Genomic DNA, 15,781 nt, shown 5'->3' with positions numbered 1-15,781 from the left:
ATCAAATATTTTCTTCATAGTCTGAATTAAGTGTTTTATTTGGGAGACATCTGTAGGTAATGCACAGCCTCTCACTGTATACAATAGAAGGCACAAGCGTTTGGGTATTTCTTCATTTAGGTTGGCAAATAGATAGCTTTAGACACTTGGGTTTTCTCATGCTGACCCAGGGCCCGTATCTTAGGAGGAGTCTAGAGACAGGTTTATCCTCACTTCCTGTCTCTGTCTGCTACTATTCGTGTAGGCATTTGATGTACTAAGAGGAGAGATTGGACTCTTACAGCATTGTGCAAGAAAAATCTTGAGCATAAGGTATCATGAAATTGAAGAACTCTCCTGACAAATGTGTTTCCTAGATATGAAGGAATCCATTTTTTAGTGTCCAGGGGTAAGACTAACCAACTCAGTTGTGTACTAACAACTTAGAAGTGTACTCAAGTTTAAGTCCTTGAATGTTTTTTAGCGAAGAGGAGCTGGCGCACCACCCAACCAAACCACTTCAGCTTGATGTTGTTTTTATCTGAGCCTTAAAATACTTGGATGATTATGAGGAAGGAGCTATTCATGGTAATCTTACATTTGCAGATCATGGGTAAAGTATTTAATTAGAGTAAAAAAGAAAAAGTTGAGGCCTCCAGCTGAATACAATAGAGTGAAAACAGAGCATGGAATCATCCCTTCTTTCTCTCACAACTAAAAAAGTGAATGCTGGACGGATTTCTCTGGTGGTCCAGTGGTTAAGAATCTTCCTTGTGGTGCAGAGAACGCAGGTTCGATCACTGGTTAGGGGAACTAATATCCTACATGCTGCAGAGTGGCTGGGCCCATGAGCCACAGCTAAGACCCAACACAGCCAAAAATAAAGAAATAGTTTTTAGAAAGTGAGTGCCAACTCTCAGAAACACTAGTTTCATCCTCCCTTAAATAAACCAGCTACCAAATTAGGGAGAGGAGTGCCACCTAATAGTATGGACACGGAAAACAAGACAAAACATGTGCGTGTACACACGCATGCAAAATTCAGGCCAAGAAAAGAAAGATTCTGGAGCAACGCAGGGTAGCTCCTAACCTTGACCTACCTCCCTGCCGCTCTGAAGCTTCATTGGCAAATTCAATGAATCGTAAGCCTTCATTATTAACCTCAAATCTAGAGAAAGTCGAGCTGAATTACAATTCTTCTTTTTTCTCCTCTTTTGACTGAGGGGTAGGGGAAATAGCTATTAGGCAGAAGTGGGCAAGTTCTTTTGGATACCACGTTGTATCAGTCAAGAGACCACAACGTATATAAACTCACGAGAAAGGGAATTTTTCTCTCACTTGTTCCCAGTGCCTGGATTAGAATAATGCCTGACAGAGAAGACATAATCAAAATGTGTCAAATGATTGTGGAAAAAAAAATCCCAATGTTCCCCTTCAGGGTGGATATGAGTCCTGATTGTAGAGAGGGGTTCAAACGGTTCAAAACACCTATCAAATTCCAGAGGAGAGAGGAGAATCCAGGAGTTCTAATTCACAGAGATGCCATACGGCTTTCACAGGGCCTCCCTTTCCCTTCAGTCTATAGGAAAGTGAGTGGTATTCAATACTAAGTTCTCAAACCACAGCTCAGTGGGGAAATGAATCAGAGTCCATGGAAACGGAGTCAAGGAGAAGTCATGTACTCTAGATCAGAACAAAGAGAAGCTCTGGATAGAACAAGATAGGGGGAACAAAACTGCAGTAAATATCCAGACATGCTAAGGCAACGCTCCCAAATAAAAACAAACAAAACTAATCAACCCTTAAGAGAAAGGAACCTGGCGTGCAGAGGAATGATAAAACCCCACTCTTAAAGAAAACATAACCCAAAGCACAAAGCAGAATTCCTCAGAAGGGCTTTGTGCTATGAATCAAGTTAATGAGAACATGCACTCAGAAAAATATGAGCTCAAAGATGGGATGATAGAGCAACAGGAAAGCTACAGAATTACAAAGGTTGAGGACAAAAACAGTATTATACACAATAAATAAAGATGATATAACAAGGAATGCAATAAACGTGGCTGTGAAAAAGATTAGTGACCTGGAAGAAAGGCTTATAGATAAATGCAAGGGGAGCAAAGGAATTAGAAGGGAATAGATTGGAGTTCCAAAGCACTTAACATAATTGAGGATCCCTGAAAAAGAGCTTCCAATAAATGGAACAGGAAAAGCATCTGCAAATATCATACAAGGAAGTATCACTGAAGACAAGCCCACAGGCTGAAAGAGGATACCACATTCTCGGACATACTGATAACAGAATGTTTAACGTTGAACAACTGAAGTTCAAGAACAGAGACATTCCTCAGGCATTGAAGCAGATAAAAAAACAGTCACAGACAAGGAAGCAAAAATTAGGCTGCCCTCAAAGATCTCCACGATACATTCAACACAGAAGCAATGTGTATGCCAAACAACACGTCAAGACATATTCTATCATGAAAGAATGTCAGTCAAGGATAACAGGTAATTGGGTCTCATGAACTTACAGTTTCAGTGATTTGGGATGATGGGGTAGCCAACCTTAGAATATCTATCCTTGCATCTTCCGAAGTATGTTTTCTGAATTCTAATCCTGTCAGGTGTTTCATGAAAAAGGGAACTGTAGTCAAACCACTTAGAAACACAGAGACTTTTGTCAGTCTTGCCTTAGAGATTTATAATAAAGTGTGAGAGTGTTAGTCGTCAGTCATGTCCTACTTTTTGCAACTCCATGGACTGTAGCCCTCCAGGCCCCTCTGTCCATGGAATTCTCCAGGCAAGAATACTGGAGTGGGTAGCCATTCCTTTCTCCAGGGTATCTTTCCAACCCAGGGATCCAACTCAGGTTTCCCCACACTGCAGGCAGGTTCTTTACCATCTGAGCCACCAGGCAAACCCAGAGATTTATAATACACATCAGCAAATAAATGACTTTTAAGAAATTTCATTAGAGAAACCTGATTCTCCTTTAAAAAACATTCTGTAACCCAACGTTTTTACTGACATAAATTTTACTCCCCAGAACACCTATTAACATCTTGCTGAAAGAGATCCCATTTGGAGAAATTTTGATCTATGATAATGGAGGGGGAAAAGATTTAATAACTCAAAACCGTAGCCAATTCAAAGCAAATCATATTTATTTGCCTACTTTCCTCCTTAAGAACAGTAATACAATTTTATCATTCATTCATTCATTTTAAGTTATTGAAATTTAAAAATCCAGGTACAGGAAGAAAAAAATACTCCCAGCAGAGGGGTGACAGTAGGACCACTTTGAAAGTACTAATAATAAACTCTCTCCTAAAGAAGCCATTTTCAATCCTTAAGCACAGCTCAATTTCACATCTGCTTTGTTGAAAGGAATGCATCTCTGAAGGCTGTGTTCCCACTATGGAACTCTGGACGTGGCAGGACTAGCTCAGTACAAATGAGAGACAGTGGAGGAGGTGTACTGAATCTGAACACTCTTTTTCTTCCTTTGGGACTAAGAATGATGTAACTAATAAGGCAAAGGAGTACACATCTTCTATTCCAGAAGAAAGACAAAGCCACCGCTGCTTTGCAATACTTTTCCCTACTTCTCGGTAATTTTCCAGTTTACATAAACAGTTTCTGACAGTGTGCAGTGCCTTCTAATTAGGTTATATACGACTGCTGGAGAATGGTTAGAAGACTTTGCTGTCTGCTCACATCCTCTCTTATGCCACTTTGAACTGGAACAAGTATTTAAATTCAAATCTGAGTTGTCTCTATTTCCCTCCCATCCTATTAGGAGAGAGATAGGTGCCGGAATGTGGAGTGAAAGGTGGGAGGGAGCTTTCGGCTTTCAGATAGTGTTAAATATGTCTGTACTTGTAAGATATCACCAGGGAGCTGATGAAGATAACAGAGCCGGTTAAGGAGTAACTAACTTAGAGACGGTCAAAGGATTTCAAGGAGTGAAGGAAGGGACCCATTAACTGGAATGCAGCGGAAACAACAGGAATCATCAGGATATGCTGCCCCCTTCAGGACATTTAGGGAATAACACACCAGTTAAAATGTTAAACAAAATCAGTGTTGACAGAATGTGTTCTGGTTGGGGTGTCATTTGGCAACGTCTAGAAAAGTTGGACTGATGCTAAAGCTGAAACTGCAATACTTTGGCCACCTCATGCGACGAGTTGACTCACTGGAAAAGACTCTGATGCTGGGAGGGATTGGGGGTGGGAGGAGACGGGGACGACAGAGAATGAGATGGCTGGATGGCATCACCAGCTCGATGGACATGAGTTTGAGTGAACTCCGGGAGTTGGTGATGGACAGGGAGGCCTGGTGTGCTGTGATTCATGGGGTCGCGGAGAGTCGGACACGACTGAGCGACTGAAGAAGAAGAAGAAGAAAAGTTGGAGATGTACATTCCCTATATCCCAGAAATCTCACTCTTACATGAACATCCTAGAGATGTTCGTCCATTTTTGTATCAGGAGACATCCCTGTTGCACTATTTGTGACAGTAAGAAATTGGAAACAACCCAGATGCTCATGCACAATGTAAACACAATGTAAACCTTAATAGGAGTATACTCCTACCATGGAATGCTTTACAGCAATTTAAAGGTAGCAAGTTTACATTAATCAATATGAATTCATCTCAAGAATATAATTTGGATACATTCCTGCATAAGGATACATAATATGACATGTGAGTGTATTAGTCTCTCTGTCGTGTCTGACTCTTTGTGACCCTATGGACTGTAGACCAACCACCAAGCTCCTCTGTCCATGGAATTCTCCAGGCAAGAATACTGGAGTGGGTAGCCATTCCCTTCTCCAAGGGATCTTCCCGACCCAGGGACGCAACCCCGGTCTCCCGCATTGCAGGCAGATTCTTTACCATCTGAGCCACCAGGGAAGCCCACATAATATGATACCGTTTATATATATAAAGTTTGAAAACACATAAAATTCATAGAGTATGATGTTATTTATATAACTGAAGACATGCAAAACCAAAACTGTATGTGTAACAAAAACATCCTTAAGAATAATGAACGTAAAACATGAAACTAGGCTGAGAATCACAAACATCAAAGTTAAGAAACTTGATTAAGAGTTACCTCTGAGGACAGAATGGGAGCAAAAGGATAGGAAAGAGTGCCCAAGGTGGGCCGACTATATGTGCTAAGCTTGGTTTCTCTTGTGTCCTGGGTATATAAGTATTCATTATATTATACTTAACATTGTAAGGCCTGAAATATTTCATTAAAAACAGCTGAGGAGCTCTGATCCAGATATAACTAAAATGTCTGAAGTCCCTGCCGTGAGGGCCCTTTCACACTTGGTAGCATGACTGCCAATACTGAGCCAGTCTGTGCTGGCTGAATCCAAAGGAAACTGAATCCCACCACCTTGAGATGCCCCGTGTTACCTTCAGATGCAACCCGTGTGACCCTGCCTGACTTGCCCGTCAATCAGGTTCCCATCTGACCCCCCCAGATGGCGTGAGCTCACCATCATGGCTGAGGGGTTCATGCAGAGAGGGTGCAGGTAGAGGAGAAGGAAAGCAAGGCAGGCTGTGCAGACTTAGGAAAAAGGGAATTTGGTGGATTTGGAACTGTGTGTTCCAAATGACGTCAGTTTCCTTCCTTCTCTCTCAACTTGATGAACACTGAGTGATGTGGGTGGAAATAAAGACATCCTCAGTTTTAGCACTGTGAGAGCCTGCTGCATGAGGAAGAAGGTGAAACATCCTGGATTGCTTGTGTTTGGCTATAACGCATAAGACTCAGAGGTCAGTTAGTTGGATGCTTAAGGTGAGGCTAGAGGTTCCATTTGGAGGCCCCTGTAGGGCATTTCAAGCATCCAATCAGCTGACATCCTCTGTCTGTGGCTGTCAACACTGGCTTCACATTTTAATCACTGGAGAGTTTGGAAAACTACTGATTCCTTGGGCCCACTCCCAGAGATTCTTGATTGGTTGGTTTGGGCTGGTGCCTTTGGTGCTCACGTTTTAGAGCTGTCACTTCCCCATTATTCTTACATTCATCCAGCATTGAGGACTGCTGTGCTTCAGTTGTTATGTTTGTGGTCCTGATAGACCATTGAGCAACTTTCTGGGCCACTGGTTACCGTGGTTGGGATGGTCACTGCTGGCCTATCCCGTAGACACGTAACCAAGTAATTACGGTAGCATGAGACGTGGAAGGTCTTACATGTTCTATACTCAGGATGTAAAGTGAAGACAGAGGGAGCGCCATGCAGACCAACTCTGGAGGGGAGGAGTTTTTCTGCAGAGGGAGGGATGGCTAATGTTTTTAGAGCCTTGTTGTCAGCTTGGATTTTGAGCAGCCTCGTTGTGACCTGAGAACTTGATAAAAATGCAGAACCTCAGGCCCCACCCTGTTTGCTGAGGACTTTGCAGCAGAAGACCTGCAGAAGCAGAATCTTATTTTAACAAGGTCCCCAGGAGATTCAGATGGGCAAGAAGGCCCGAGAAGCACCATTTTGGAGGACGAAATACCAGTTCTCCAGGCTGGAGGCTGGAGCATGTGAGGGTGCCGCCACCCAGCGCTTCCCCCACCTGTGAAAGGGTGTGGGCCGGCTCGGCTGGGGCAGACGGTGAGCGGGGAGCAAGTGCTGGCATCTGGAGAGGCAGGCCCGGGCCTGGCCACGAAGGGGCTTGTGGAGTTTTCTCAGGAATTTGGATTTCATCCCGAAGGTGGTGAGAGGCTAATTAAAGCCAATTAAGGATTTTCAGCAGGAGGGTGGCACAGTGAGATTTTTGGTTTAGGAAGACACTACTGGCAGGGGTGGGGAGGATCGAAAGGTCAGGGCAGGAGCCCAGGGGCCCCGGGTTTGGGAGGCTATTCCCATCACAGAGAAGTGGTGAGCCCTGAACCTGGGCAGCCCCGGGGGGAAAAGATGGAGGTGGGCGGATTATCTGAGAAGTCTGAGCAATAGGACTTATCACCACCAACAACTGCTGTTTCCTTGAAAAGCCTTTTAGAAATATGTTGTATATCACTGGAAAAAGAAAAACCAATACATAAACAAACCTCAAATCAAAACCTTCAAATACCTGATCCTAAATCAAAGTAAAAATCAAGAAAACAGGATTAGGAGGAAAACACAGGTATCCGTGATGAATCGTAGAAGCACATAAGACCAAATGAAAAGGTCTGTTGTTCAATTTTTCTTGTGCTGCTTCAAATTGTATTAAATGGACACTTTTGATGACTGATAATTGATGCACAGTTTATAATTTAGATGAACTTAAAAATGCATTGCTGTTGTACAATTTCACAGGAAACAAAGCACAGAAAATACGTACACACACGCACACATATATCTCCAGATTTTTGTTGTATTTTTGTTGTTTATGACTACAAAGTATGGTTTTATTACTGGCCACAAAAGAGCTATTCTTTTCACATTTCACTGAAGGTGTAATTATTTTCTAGGGCATATTATACCTTTTCTACCTCCGTTTATCAGTAGCACATTTGTAAAAGAATTTGTTAGTCCCAAACTTATAAGAGCAGAAATAAATTTCCAGTTGTCTGTTATTTGAAATATTAATGAGGATGATTGTTTTTTATTCATTCTCTTAGCAAAAAAAAAAAATTGAATTCAGTCTTTTTACTTCCATTTTTACCTTTTAGTCAATAACACTAATGGTATATGAGGAGGCTTAGTGTATTATTAACTGCATTAAAAAAAAGATATTTGACAAAGCATGAAACTAAATTACCAATGCAATATAATTTTTTATACCTTTGAAAATGTGGTTATCTGTTATCTTATCACAAAAGCATGAATGTAAAACCTCAAATCTATTTAGAAGAGGATTCACATATATAAACATCAAATGGTAATGACAATGACTGTATATGTTTCTGAGCAGTATTGGGTTGGCCAAAAAGTTCTTTGAGTTTCTCTGTATGATGATATGGGAAAACGTGAACAAACTTTTTGGCCAACCCAGTATTTGAACATGACAGGAAAATAGCAAAGGAGTTGACCTTTTGTCTTTGCCCTCAGCCTTGCTGCTGTCTCCTCTTTCAGGCAAATGTCTGCCAAACCTTCTCTTTCAGGGGACCAGAGTGGCCATGGGACCACTTCTTCAATTTCCTGACCTCGCCTCTTTGCTTTGTTTCTTTCTGTCTGTCTTTCTGACAACAGCAGCTCAGATCTGACCTTCACAGTCCCCTTCTTCTCATTAGTGTGCTTTCTCAACAGAATATTCCCTAGGTTTGGAATGGAAATCCTTTAATATCTATTTACCCTCCAGGAAACTAAAACACAAATGATTTGTAGTGTCAATGGCTCTACCATTCCAATGTAGTTGCACTACTTATGCAAACTGCCTGGAGACCTCAAAAGTTCAGAGAAAGCTGAATTGCATGCATGGCTGGGATCCTGATTGCAAATAGGCTGAGGCTTGCAGAATGAGTTCTATGGTAGCAAAGCTCAGCACTTTCTACAAAGAAATCCTAAAATGTCCAGATTGTCTCTTCCATTGACTGGGGAGGGCAGCTTGGCAACATTTTATCAGCGTTTCAAATGCACACTCCCTTCCACTCAGGGATTCTGCTTGGAATTTTTAGGCTGTAAATTCTCTTGCCTAAGTATCCAAGATATATATACGTGCTCAGTCCTGTCCGACTCTTCGCAACCCCAGGGACTGTGGCCTTCCCGGCTCCTCCGTCCATGGGATTATCCCAGAAAGATATTGGAAGAGTTTCAGTACTTTGCCATTTCCTCCTCCAGGGAATCTTCCCGACCCAGGGGTCGAACCTGCATCTCTTGCATTGGCGGTTAGGTTCTTTACCACTGTACCACCTGGGAAGCCCAAATATTCAAAGGTACATGTATAAGGAGATTCAAAATAATATTGTTTGTGAAGGCAAAAGCACTACATACAATCGCTATGTATCTACTACTAGAGAATGATTTAAAAATTGCTGTCCATTCACACACTAAAATGGTAGGCGATTGCTCTGTGCTTATGCAGAGACACCTAAGTGGTAAAGCCAAGGGATTTCTTGGTGGGGCTTTACTGTTCCCTACTTTACAGCACTCCCCTTTCTTAGATATGGGCCCTTGATGTTCCATTTTATCTAAAGTGGATTACAACAGAGCTTCCAGACCTTTTGTCAGCCAGACTGCCTTTGACAATTCCTTCTAAATCCATATTATAAAGATATAACTATAATTACATTTTAAAAAGTAAAAAATGTATGATGATATTTATACAAAGTATAGAATCTATGCATATATGCACATGGAAAATTTCTGGAAGGATTTACCTGAAACAGTGGTTATCTCTGGTTAGAAGGGTTGGCTATGGGGTTGGAGAGGGACTTTACACTTCTGGTCTGTTTTTACTGCTTTTTCATGAACACATTACTTTTATAAATTAAAAAATGAATTTAAACAAACAATTTTATATACACAAGTACATAAAATGAAAGACTGGGAAAGGCCATGGGAAAAGGGCAGTTATCTAAGTCCTTTGTGAGCAGATACCCTAACCAGACGCCACAGATAAACATAGTCCCTGGTTTCCTGTGGTGGTCGAGACATCAGAGGTGTGTGCGTATTGCCCATCACTGTATCCCTACTGAAGAAATGGTTCCCCTACAGTCCAACTTCCACTTGATTCTTTAGGACCCTAAAGGTTTTGCCTTAAGCCTGGCAGGGGTAGCGAACATCACTTCTTCCGAGAAGTCTCCTGTGATTCTCGTAGCCCGCACTGGCTCCTGTCTTCTTTTCACTCCTATTACAAAACATTCGTTGCTTTAGGGTTGGTGTCTATCTGCCCTTTATTTACGCTGACAGCATTCCTTGTCTTTCCAGGCCATTGATGGCAGGAAGAGGTCTTCAGCGTAATTACAGCTGCTCCCGTCATAGTGTGCCCCGTTGCCTGCAGACTGACTGACAGCAAATGCAGGTTTCACTTCTGTGCCGGTTTTGCAGGTAGGGCTTCTTTGTGTGGTGAAGGGAGACGGTCACACAGCACGTGCCAAACTGCATATAGTGGGACATTCCTGCACAGTAGACACAGACGTCCTGGGAGAGTCTCGATTCGGGACACAGTCCTGACCTCTCAGCATGAAGTATGTGTTCTCAGCCTGTCAGCACACTCACACACACACACACACACACTCTCACACTCACACACACACACACACACTCACACACACACACTCTCACACGTGCACACACACACACTCACACGTGCACACACACACTCACACATGCACGCACACACACTCACACACACTCTCACACACACACTCTCACACTCACACACACACACACTCACACACACACACACTCTCACACGTGCACACACACACTCACACATGCACACACACACTCACACGTGCACACACACACTCACACATGCACACACACACACTCACACTCTCACACACACACACTCACACACACACTCTCACACGTGCACACACACACTCTCACACATGCACACACACACTCACACACACTCTCACACACACACTCTCACACACTCTCACACACACACACACACTCACACACACACACTCACACACACACACTCACACACACACACTCTCACACACACACACTCTCACACACACACACACACACACACACACTCACACACACACTCTCACACACACACACTCTCACACACACACACTCTCACACACGCACACTCTCACACGTGCACACACACACACTCACACACACACACACACACACTCTCACACACACACACTCTCACACACACACACTCTCACACACACACACTCTCACACACACACACACACACACTCACACACACTCTCACACACACACACTCTCACACACACACACTCTCACACACACACACTCTCACACGTGCACACACACACACTCACACATGCACACACACACACTCTCACACACACACTCTCACACACTCTCACACACACACACTCTCACACGTGCACACACACACACTCACACATGCACACACACCCACACACACACTCACTCAGAATCCTCATCTGCAGCCATGTTCTGCTACATACCCATACTCCAGCTTCACCAAGTTATTTGTCTTCCTGGAATGCACAGTGTGTTTTGTACTACGATAATAATTTATCCCAACTGCGGTTCAGTGGCATCCAGAGTGCAATTAACCCATATTCATTTTCTCCTTCCTTTGCATTTTGCTTAATGATGCTTAAATCTAAATAGCTTCTTCCATAGAAGGAGGGAAAAGACTCCAGTGAGACAGTTGGGAGGATGGGCAACCGCCACTGCCTCTTACAGTCTGGTGGGTTCGTAGTGTTATTGCCTGCTACATTTTCACTGGGGTGTGCTCCGTATGAGTCACTGTACAAGATCTAGCCTAAATTGTGAACAAAAACGAGTGTTCGTTTTCCTTACATGTATGGAGGAGAATTGTTAGGCTCACAGAGAAAAAGAGGTGGTTGTGGTTCAGTGTTTAATTTTTGGCTCTGCTGGTTGAAGATGAAGTTTATTTTTATTCCTCCTAGTTTTAGTTGCACCTTAGTATTCAGGCATGCGACTGAAGTTTTGTCCTTGTGGTCTAATTGGGAATCCTCCTATGGTGCTCAAATGATCTCTTATATTAACTCTTGATTTACTAACTGGCTTCTAGACACAAAGAGAGGATTAAAAAGCTGCAGAGATAAACTGTGCCAGAATAATGTAGGTAACACACAAGCAAGAAAGTCCCTCAGTCCCATTCACAGAGAGTTTGTGTCTAAGATATGTGAAGTTCTCTGCTTAGCAAACATCAGGAAATGACACCAACATGTCAGTCAAACTGGCATGTTTTTATCTGGCTACTTATATCGCCCTGGCTTTTGAGGTAGTGAAATGCCGCAGGCCATCAGATACTTAAAGTCATAAAGACGCGGCAGCTCAGTTACAAATTTAGATCAGAAAGTATTTGGCATGAAAATAATTAGCAGATAGATCTTGTGGTCTGCTGATTACTTGAATTAAATTGGAGATCCTCTGAATATTTTTACCTGCCTCTCCACTGAGACAAGAGCTTAATAGTCAACTCAAGGGAATGACTCGGCTAGGAGAAAACTCACAAGTTATATCGGAAAGATTGTCTATCAAGATCAAGGCAAAATGAACCAAGATCAGGGTGGCTTCTTTCTTAAACAACGGGAAAACAAACTGAGGTACCCTACCTGAAGTGGTCAGGTGGCATCTTCACTGAGTGCCACCGAAATGGAAGGAAGCCTCTCTCATGTCGCTGTTCATAAGCATACGTGACTCATCAACAGCTACGGTCTCGTTCCTTTCAGACCAAGGTTAGTATTTCCATATTTGAGTTCACAAACCTCTTTCTCTCATGTCCTATCTTTTCACAGTAATGAAGCCTACATCTAAGGCAGGGGGAAATGTTCCAATACAATGGTAATCCAAATAAAAATGAGACTCCTAAGTTGGTTCTATCAGATTGGCAAAGACTTAAAAAAATTATATAATGGTCATTGTTGGTCAAACTGTACAATCATCTACTAGGACGGGAGGGCAATAACAATGTAAATATTAATACTCTTTCTAAAGGGGAATTTGGCATGCCAGAGTCTTAAGATATGCATATCTTTGATCGGAAAATACACCTTCTAAGGTATATTTTGGATGTAACTGAGGATATGAGAAAAGATGTAGTTACAAAGATAATAATTGTGGTGGTTTAGTCACTAAGTTGTGTCTGATTCTTGCCACCCCATGGACTTTAGCCTGCCAAGCTGCTCTGGCCATGGGATTTCCCAGGCAAGGATATTGGAGTGACTTGTCATTTCCTTCTCCAGGGGATCTTTCCAACCCAGGAATTGAACTTGTGTCTCCTGCACTGCAGGCGGATTCTTTACCAATTGAACTATGAGGGAAGTCCTATTAATTGCAGTGTGGCTTATAATACAGAAAAATTTGAAATGACTAAAGAATTTAACAGTTGCTGCTGCTGCTGCTAAGTCGCTTCAGTCGTGTCCAACTCTGTGCGACCCCATAGACGGCAGCCCATCAGGCTCCCCCGTCCCTGGGATTCTCCAGGCAAGAACACTGGAGTGGGTTGCCATTTCCTTCTCCAATGCATGAAAGTGAAAAGTGAAAGTGAAGTCGCTCAGTTGTGTCCGACTCTTCGCGACCCCATGGACTGCAGCCTACCAGGCTCCCCCGTCCATGGGATTCTCCAGGCAAGAGTACTGGAGTGGGTTGCCATTGCCTTCTCCGAGTGGGAGTATGAAGTGAAGTGAAGTGAAGTCGCTCAGTCATGTCCGACTCTTTGCGACCCCGTGGACTGTAGCCCACCAGGCTCCTCTGTCCATGGGATTCTCCAGGCAAGAATACTGGAGTGGGTTGCCATTGTCTTCTCCGAATTTAACAGTTGGATGTTGGTTAAATAAACTATGGTAAAAATCACATAAAGAAATAATCTATAGTCATTTAAAACAACATTGAAATATTACTGATGCAGAATAATCATGTTGTTAATAAAAGTAGATTAAAAATTAGCATGTTTTGTATATTCCAACTTTATAATGGAAAGTATATAGGTATATAGATGTGCATAAAGATAGGCCTAGAGTTATGTACTAAAAAATTAACCCCATTCTTTTTGAGTAGTGAAATTCAAGATAGTTTAAATTTTTTCTAATTATCTACTTTTCCAAAAATGTTATAATTTATATTTACATTAGTGAAAAACAAAACCTACCTCTAATTAAATTAATCAATATGAATATTCACGGAGAAGCTACGCCTTCTGTGACTGTGACAATGATAGCGAGTGAAGGAGCCTGTGAGTCTGTGATGGATACGGTGTGTTGCCTGCTCCAGTATCCACTTCCCCCCTTGTCCTCAGTTTTAGAACCCCAAATTTTAGGTGGGCACACTGCCAGAATAAAAAGCTACTTTTCCCAGCTTCCCTTGCAGGTAAGGTGGTCAAGACTAGATTCAGATCGTTGAGGCGTAAGTGGAAATACCATGTGGGACTTGAAGGATTTTCACTGAAGGGCCTGGGTTTCCTTTACTTCCCCCTTTTCCTTCTCACATGGCTGTGGCCACTGCCACGGGGGTCCGTGACACGGAAGCCACGTGCAGAGGATGGTAGAGGAGAAAGACAGCTGCAGGTTCCTTGTGACACATGGAGACATCGGGTCAGCTCGGGACTGCCGGCTTTCATCCTGTTTCGTAGTATAGAGTCAGACATTTCTACTTCCTATAAACCCCTGCTGTTGGGGGGTTTCAGTTATCTGTTGCCGCGCCCGGGCCTAACTAATACATAGACTAATTGTGTTTGTGGTTGTTGCTAACTGATCAGAACCCTTTACCTTCTTACAACTGGTTGTCCAGAAAAAGAAAAAATATGGAGCATCATTAAAACCATACTTTTGATGGATCTACACTAGCATGTTGAATTTCTAGATGACTCTCTCATTAGTTGATTTTTTTTTTTGATGCAGCAGATAAGCCTATCTAGACATGATCTCAAAGGTTGATACAGCCAATTATAATAGCAATAGCTGCCAAATATAATTCTTAATTATATGAGTTAAACATTAAATGTATGTTAATAATGATGAGAATAATGACATTTTCACACCAGAGCAAATGTGGCTTTTTCAAGTACAGAAGCTTTTAATAAATGCATTTAGGAAAAAGAGCCAATTACTAACAAAGTTTATCATCTGGGATGTATTGTTAAAGGAATTTTTGCCAAATGAATATTTCTCTGAACCAGCTTATGAGTTTGAGAGAAAAACTGTATTGACTTCTGACACAATCCATGGATTCTTTAGCATCAAGTCTTATTGTTACAAAATTTAAGAGGAACAGTATAATTTCTACCATCAATGGATGTCATCTATTATTCTCTTTTGGGGATTTGTAACTTATTTTCCCAGATTTCTTTATTATGTGGCCAATTTAGAGAACAGTGTGATTGGGTGCTTCAAGGATTTAAACCTTGATGATGATGAAAAATTTCTTTTGTCAGTTCTACTTCTATAAAAAACACTCAGGCATTTCAAAATGATTTTTGAAATGGTATGACAATATAGGCAATTAAAAATCACAAAGTTAATTCTTTCCATTCTCCAAGTGTAAGACATTGTTAGAAATGAAAGTGGCCTGAGTAGAAAAGAAGGGAAAAAATTTTTTAGAGAGACATCCTCTTTTTCTTTCATTTTTCTCCTTATCAATGCAAATGTTCATGTTTTCATCTCTGTAGGAATTTTTCCTCACTGCATTCCACAAGCCCAGAGAAACTCGCTGGAACTCATACAAAACCCTCTCCTGCTGCCATATTAGGAATCAAAATGTGTAGCAGAACCCTACTGCCAAGTCGAGATAATCAACAGGGAATGTCTGTGCCTTCAAGCCAAATGAGCGCAGAGAAATGATCAAGGCAGCAAAATAAATACTAAAACTGAGCACTGGCTTTAGATTATGGTCTTGTTATATCCCACTCACTAATAAAGCTGTGCTGGAAATTTCTGTACCTCTTGGCTAGTCAAGTACCAGAGTCTAGTTCTGTCTAATTTCACTGTGGATATAATACACTCTAGGTCACAAGTGTAGCACGATGAAATAATGTATCTCTGTCTTGCTAACTGCATCAAAAACTGTTGTGGTTTGCACACCTCCTAAATCTTCTACCTTAATACAAGACTGAGTCTGCAGTACTTTAAGGTTTAGATTTTTCTTTTACCAACTTTTGGAAAGGGCCTATCAGTATGTGGAAGTTACCAGAAAACTATCCGGCTACTGT

The 15,781-nt window shown here is 42.0% G+C and overlaps 1 protein-coding gene and 1 long non-coding RNA gene across 3 annotated transcripts in view; one reads left to right on the top strand and one right to left on the bottom strand.

Annotated features, from left to right (window-relative positions):
- Positions 1-15,781, bottom strand: part of SYT1 (synaptotagmin 1) — a 234,131-nt gene that overhangs the window by 29,662 nt on the left and 188,688 nt on the right. The window lies entirely within an intron of this gene.
- Positions 6,606-15,781, top strand: LOC129536814 (uncharacterized). The gene is made up of 3 exons (XR_008681874.1): positions 6,606-6,706; positions 9,847-9,966; positions 15,242-15,781. It is a non-coding gene; the product is annotated as an uncharacterized LOC129536814 (long non-coding RNA).

This window comes from Moschus berezovskii, chromosome 6, assembly GCF_049115385.1.
Source record: "Moschus berezovskii isolate FMDL1 chromosome 6, NW_MosBer_1.0, whole genome shotgun sequence".
Classification (NCBI taxonomy): domain Eukaryota; kingdom Metazoa; phylum Chordata; class Mammalia; order Artiodactyla; family Moschidae; genus Moschus; species Moschus berezovskii.
Note: the sequence above shows the minus strand (reverse complement) of the source record. Positions and strands in the feature narration are given on the sequence as shown.